This window comes from Artemia sp. Qi Xiang Cuo, unplaced genomic scaffold (genome assembly GCF_049724085.1).
Source record: "Artemia sp. Qi Xiang Cuo unplaced genomic scaffold, ASM4972408v1 HiC_scaffold_3354, whole genome shotgun sequence".
NCBI classification, from domain to species: Eukaryota; Metazoa; Arthropoda; class Branchiopoda; order Anostraca; family Artemiidae; genus Artemia; species Artemia sp. Qi Xiang Cuo.
In genome coordinates this window covers 1-6618 of record NW_028300745.1, presented here as the reverse complement: position 1 = coordinate 6618, position 6618 = coordinate 1, and the positions used below count along the sequence as shown (strand labels likewise).

The 6618-nt window shown below is 30.3% G+C and overlaps 1 long non-coding RNA gene across 1 annotated transcript; it reads left to right on the top strand.

The window, feature by feature from the left end:
* Nucleotides 1–568: 568 nt before the first annotated feature.
* On the top strand, nt 569–4144 carry LOC148938402 (uncharacterized). Its single transcript, XR_016143698.1, has 2 exons — nt 569–2641; nt 3920–4144. It is a non-coding gene; the product is annotated as an uncharacterized LOC148938402 (long non-coding RNA).
* Nucleotides 4145–6618: the final 2474 nt, after the last annotated feature.

Genomic DNA, 6618 nt, shown 5'->3' with positions numbered 1-6618 from the left:
GAAAAATCTCTCAAAGAAAAAAAAGCGTTTGTTTTCAAGGAACTGGCCGCAGACGAGTTACTGAAGGAAGCTTTGAACTGGCTGAAAAAGGGCATTGAAAAGAAGGATATGGTCGAGATATAGCTAGCGCAGGCTATAATAAATGGGGCTCAAAGAACTAGCGGCAGTTAGAGTCAAAGAAGCATTTACTGATCACATCTCTGTTCCAGTATATGGCAGTGCAAGAAAATGTAAACATATTTTTTGTGTGTTCTAACTACCATACCTTATGTCTTTCAACTTTGTTTTTTTTTGTATCTGATTTTTTGTATTCGAAGGTAATGCGTTCAGAAAAAAAGAAGGCAAAAGCTCCTCCCATGACGATTCTCAGGTCGTCGGTTTCTTAATTATCACTTGGCCTCTGATCATGGAAAGATGTCAGATGATCTTTCCCTCTTTTTTCCCCTAGTCGGGGGGTATTTTGTTTTTTTTCAAAGCTTTTTATTTCAAATCTTTATTAAAAAAGAGTTTTGGGGTCAATTTTGCATCCAGAATGGTCCCTAGAGAGGTCCCTTTTTCAACTAAAAGAGGTTCCTAAGTCCCTAATTTTTACCACTTGATCCACTGGCAGCCCTGCAATTGGTCGAGGAAATTGTCTCTCTTAAAATTTTTATTGTAACACTTTTAGGAAATTTCATTGCAAAGTAATGCTTTTTGGTATTTTCATACAATGGAATGAAAAATAATTTGCATTCCTAGCGTTTGAAAAATTTGTCCCCCTCCTCTCACTACAGTTTTGTGAATGAAAATAACTGATAGTTCATTTTTCATAGAAGCCTTTGAATATGGCCAATGAATTCTATTACTTAGATAGGTAAAATGTAAAAAAAAATACTGCTTGGCATACCTTACATGGCTTTTAAGAATGGTACAACTGAATAGAATAAAAAAAAATTAAAAAAAAAGAAGTTGACAAGTTATAAGTAAAGACTAGCCCAAGAAATAGTAACCAAGACTCTCAAAAAAGAAATCTTGATAACACTTAGGACACTTCAAGAGTTAGCTTTTTATCCTAATTCCAAGTATATTAAGTTCATGGAACTAGTTTTATGTCGTAAAATTCTATTAGTAATTTGTTAGATTAATTTTTATCTATTGATAGTTACTATATTATAATAAAAATTAATTAAATTAATAATTATATTCAGCATTAATATAATTATATTAAGTAATTATTATATTCATTAAATTAAAACTCATATGAAGCAAAGAGCCTGAAACATCTGCCTAGTTTTGAAAAAAGAAGGAAACCAACAAAAAATAAAGTGGCAGTAATGAAGTTCAAATAATTGTATTCAGCACATGAGAAAACCTTACTGTAGAGCAATGGCTTCCAGTCTTTTTTTTAAATCCCATGCCTTTTAACAAAGATTTTCATCACTTAGCTTACTTTCTCACATAGTAGTATTAACCACCAATGATATTTTTAATAGATTAATGTTATTTATTTTTCAACGTCTTAGTAAAGGCTGAGCTTTAAAGGCGCAAATTAGATATTCATCGTGTATGAAAACTGAGTGTATTTATTATGTCAGGAAAAATACATCATCTAACTAAATTTTTTTTCAATAGAAATTGTAAGATAGAGAACGTTTTATAGGTTATTGTTGTGAGTAAAATTCAACCCAAAACTTACCTTTAAAATACTTACAAAGTAATAGAAAATATTGCATGTTATTTTTAACAATTTATGCAGTTTTGTTAACAGAAAAATTAGTGCTTCTCAATGGAATTATTGAGCTTGGATGTTTCAGCTGAGCTCTTTAAAGTTCAGACCAATAATGATAGGTAGAGTTGCACGTGTGAAGTTGCACGAAGCTTATTTCTATGTTTGTTCTTTATAAATGCATAGGATAAAAACGCACTCTTAAGATGTATTGAGTTTAGAAAGGCAACAGACGCTTCAGGGCTACATCACTACTTTTGGAAATCCAAAGTTCAAATGCTATCTTTAAGGAGTCCTTTATAATTGTTTAATCTTTAGACTATTTTAAATAATTATCAAAAATTTCTGTCAGATGTCCTTATTGAAAATACAGTTAAAAAGAGGATTGGACAAGGCTGGTGGAGTTTCATTCATGTTTGTTTCTTAATTATTGTTGTAGAATTTTTTTTTATTGGCAATCGGATTAGTTCCATATCAACCTTAGACAACCGGATCCTTAATATAAAGCGGGTCTAGGAAAAAATAAATATTAAAAATAAATTGAAGCATTATGACTTTTACTATGGACAACGCTTGAGCATTGCCCCTGAAAGGGCTTTAATTTTCTAGGAATCTTAGATTTGCATTACAGTGTTTTTGGGTAAATGAGGAACTAAAGTCTACTTACCATAAGACTTTTTATTGCAAGTGGTTAATGTAAAGATTAAAGTGTTAATAAATTGGTTTTAAATTTTGAAATCCATTTATCTATTCTTGTTATTTCTAGGTTAGGTTCTTCTTGTAGTCTTTGAAGATATTGCTGTCAAATTCGTTGATTATTCAGTTTCTGTAGATTTTTAATTGTCTAGAGCAGCCAAGAAAAGCTGACCGTGTACTTGACTCAATTAGTGAAAATGGACAATCCCAACGTCTTTGGGATCACCGCTATGAAGCAAGGTAATTGATGTTACAGTTGATTAAGTCAATATGCTTTTTATTTTGCTTCTTTTTCTAAAATTTAGGACAAATACAATATTCTATTTATTTTCTACTACTTTTATTAGAAAAATACACAAAATCATGGCTTTTTGTTGACCCTGTGTGAATTGATAAACGATTACCCTCTGATCAATGCACTAATCATCAATATTAATGAGGTTTTTCATCTCGTTAAATTTCTAATTTATTTTTAGGAGGGGTTGAAAGAATATCCCCATTTCCTTGAAAAAATGGTTTTAAGTTAAACTTAAAAGTAAATAAGCTAATAATCAGGAGTAATAGGGTTCTCAAACATAGAGGGAATGCGTAAATTGAGTGTTTTGTATTAGAAAGATCCAAAATCCTCTATTGAAACCCGAGGATAATTTTACATTGCCTTTTAGTGTGTTGCATTTTGTTTACTCCAGATTAAACTTCTGATGAATATTAGGCATATCCTATTCTCTTTTAAGACATTCGATGAAGGATTAGTTGTGATCATTGCTCATAACAGGAGTTTTCAGAAGAGCATTGAGAAGAGGCTAAATTCAACTCATTTCTGACTTCAACATAAAACATAAACATATAATACAGAAAATAAAAGGACGTTAATCGACAAATGTACTTATAATACTTTTTGAAAGAAGTCAATAAGGTGGGAACTTGGGAATTCAAAATGATAAGACAAACTTAATCACACTCATGTATTTCCTAGGTGCCTTAAAATTAACTCACCAAATCTTTCTTAAGGGAATTTGATATTTTGAGGTTTGTTTAACCTAGACATTTCTTCCCAAAAAAAAAATTACTTTTGAATGAAAATTTTGAACAGATTTATTATGACATAAAAAGTTAAGAGTTTGAATTTGAATTTTTCTATCATACATTATTAGCTCTCATGCCCTCATCAAGAACTGTTGTGTGAAACCAAGATTATTAGATAATGCAACTTTTATTATGCTAATTGATTTCGGTTGGTAATTTTAGATTTTCATTTATCTGGAACTTGTATATAATGTTATTGTTTTGGTGCATATTTAGCTCCAAAATACAGACGGTGGTTTTTGTTTGTTTGGTTCACTACTGGTATGAGTTACTTTCTGCTTTACTTATGGTTTTACATCGTAAAATGTTTGATTGTGCAATGATAAAGCCAAAAACATTGCAAAACTTTTTTTGTCTATTAAAAGTGTCTTTTATTATCATTTAATCATTGTCCTGCGATTTCTTAAGTATATTTTCCATCATTTTTTTTAGAACTTGAAGATCCTCTACCAATTGATCACAAAAGTCTGTTTGGATGTACTAATCATATTCTATTTCCGGTGGAGGGTAGTAATCTTGTGAATTTGTTTCAAGACGTATCTGCCAAGCTCGAACCCAATTGCAACCCTCTGAAACTAGAGCCAAATGTTAACGTGGACTGTGGTATGCTTTCCGAGCTGTTTTCTTATGTTTGGAAGCTTAAATAGAATATTAAATTTTGATTTGCCTTGGAAAATGCAGTAGAAACTCAAATGGATTTTAGAGGATGGTCATGAAGTTAATTGTTTTTAAATCTTTTCTATTGGTCATGATTTATTAATATTTTTATTTAATAATTGTATTTGGAGTTATTAATTTTTTTAAATAATAATGTAATTTAAAAAGATTGTAATTGAAAAAAAATTCAAATAATGAAATTTTTGATCTTGTTAAAATAATTTTTTATAATTCTAGGAATATGCTATACAATCTATTATTTTTGGCAAACAGATTAAACTGTAAAAAGGATGACAACAATAATAGTGATATGGGTATTTTAACTCTGTGTTTTTTTTGTGGTTTTATTAACGACATTTAAGATACACATAATATTAACATCAAACTTGCATCAAAGAATCAGAAAGTGATTTGTTGTATTTATGGAATTCTTAAAATATCAGGAGAGAACTTAAATATCCTAAAGAAAATTAAAGACAAAGTTATAAAGCTCTCAAGAAATTTTCAAAAGTAATCATTTTGATACTTTTAATATCCAATTTAGATCCTTTATGTAACACAAGCAGGGTTATTTGTCTCCAAAGCAATAGTAAACACAAAGAAAACAACAATTTTCCTTGTTGATGAAGGTGAGGGGCTTCAAGTTTCCAGTACAGGGTTTTCAGTGATGTTAATTGTTCAACTTCTATTACGGTCTTATTTCGCGTTATTTGCAGCCTCTTCATTGAAACTTAATAATATATTTAAAAAATAAAAGATCACTACAGTGCTAAATTTGACAAGATGTTTCAAAATATAACCCAAAAATTATAACTAGGATGGAGCTGAAGGATCGAGCTATGGTAAAAAAAAAAATCATAACAAGTATGTGTAGCAAACTATGTCTTTGAACCAGCTAAAATCGTATTTGACATAATTTGATCAGTTTGAATTGAATTTTTTCTTTCTTTTTTTGTATAGCAGGTGCAATACCAACATAATTTAATTATTGAAATCTTATCTATCTGGACTTCTAGACCTTCGTTATTCGTCGGGATTGTATTTTGCAGCTTCTTTTGAGATAGATGGTCCTAGTTTCTATAAATAACTAAATAGGAAGCTATTCTTTGGCTTATGTAGTTCTGAGCGGTTTTTTGGCTGTTAATTGAGCCAATTGCTACTTCATCATTCACAATGCGTCGATTGAAACAGGTTAAAGGTACCGTATCTTCAAAGAATTTTTAGGCTGGGCCATGTGTTCCCATGATTAGTTTTTACTGTCGATTTCATTAAAAAAAAAACGTTAAAAATAATCTAATCATCAAATAATCGTCAATTTTAAAATTTTAGAAAAAAAATTCGCAGTATGGATTAGCTAAGATAGGAAGTAGAGAATAATGCTTCCTTTATATTACAAAGTGCCTTATGAAGTTGCATAATTATTAGAGTTGCAAATATGAACAAAATGGCATGATCAGAAACATTCCGCTCATATATCAACATATGACAAGGTTAAGAAGCGTTTATTATGAGATAATAATATCAGACCTTTTGCAGTTGAAAGAAATCATTTTCCGGTTCACTATACCGCTAAAACTTTCAAGAGGCTGTCTTTGATAAGTTATCTTCAGTTTAAAGCAATGATTTTTCAGGTCAATTTTACTAATGAAATTTTAAGTTTCCTATTTTGTGTTACCGTAATTGTTTCGTTGCATAACATAGTCATTATGCAGAAATTAATTAATTGATTAATCCTCAGTACGCCATAAAAATGACCTAGCCAAAAATAGCGTGTCGTTATTTTATGTTTTTTGAATAAGAGCATATACAAAATATTATCTTTTATCTTGTAAACTTAATGCTGTTCTTTAATAGTACCTACGTATTTGTCAGGAGCACTATGTTATTTTGATGTTTCTCTTCTGTGTACTAGGCTTTTCCTTCTTTCTATGGAGCATTCCTAAAAGTTTTTCATAATTCATAGTTAGCGTTAAGCGTGGAGTGAATAACATAAGGAATGTTAAAAAATGGCCCTTATTTATTTTGCCATGGATTTGGCAAAAATAGTTCATATTGGTTGGTTATTATTATTGGTTATTGGCAAAATACATTGATCTTTGGCTATAAGCGTAGCCGAGAGTCCATTACTTTTTTGATTTGTTTTAAGGGGAATTCCTTTTTTTGTTTGTTCTGTTTTGTCTATATCGTGGTTTTTATTTTATCATCAATGACACTAGGAAATGATAAATATGTGATCTGAGGGCGAATTAAGTTGGAGCTTTTTGTTATTAATTGGGTTTTAAATTCGGTTTTTCATGGCGACTAGACCGTAACCTGTCTTGATAGTGTTGGCTCCCACAGTTTGTAAACATTATTCTTTTCTGTAGATTATGTCGGTACAGAAAAGAATCATGAGCCATTTTTTTGTTAGATAAATATTTCTTTTTAAGTATTTCCTATTAATGCTTCATATGTGTCAGGGATTTCTTGTTGTT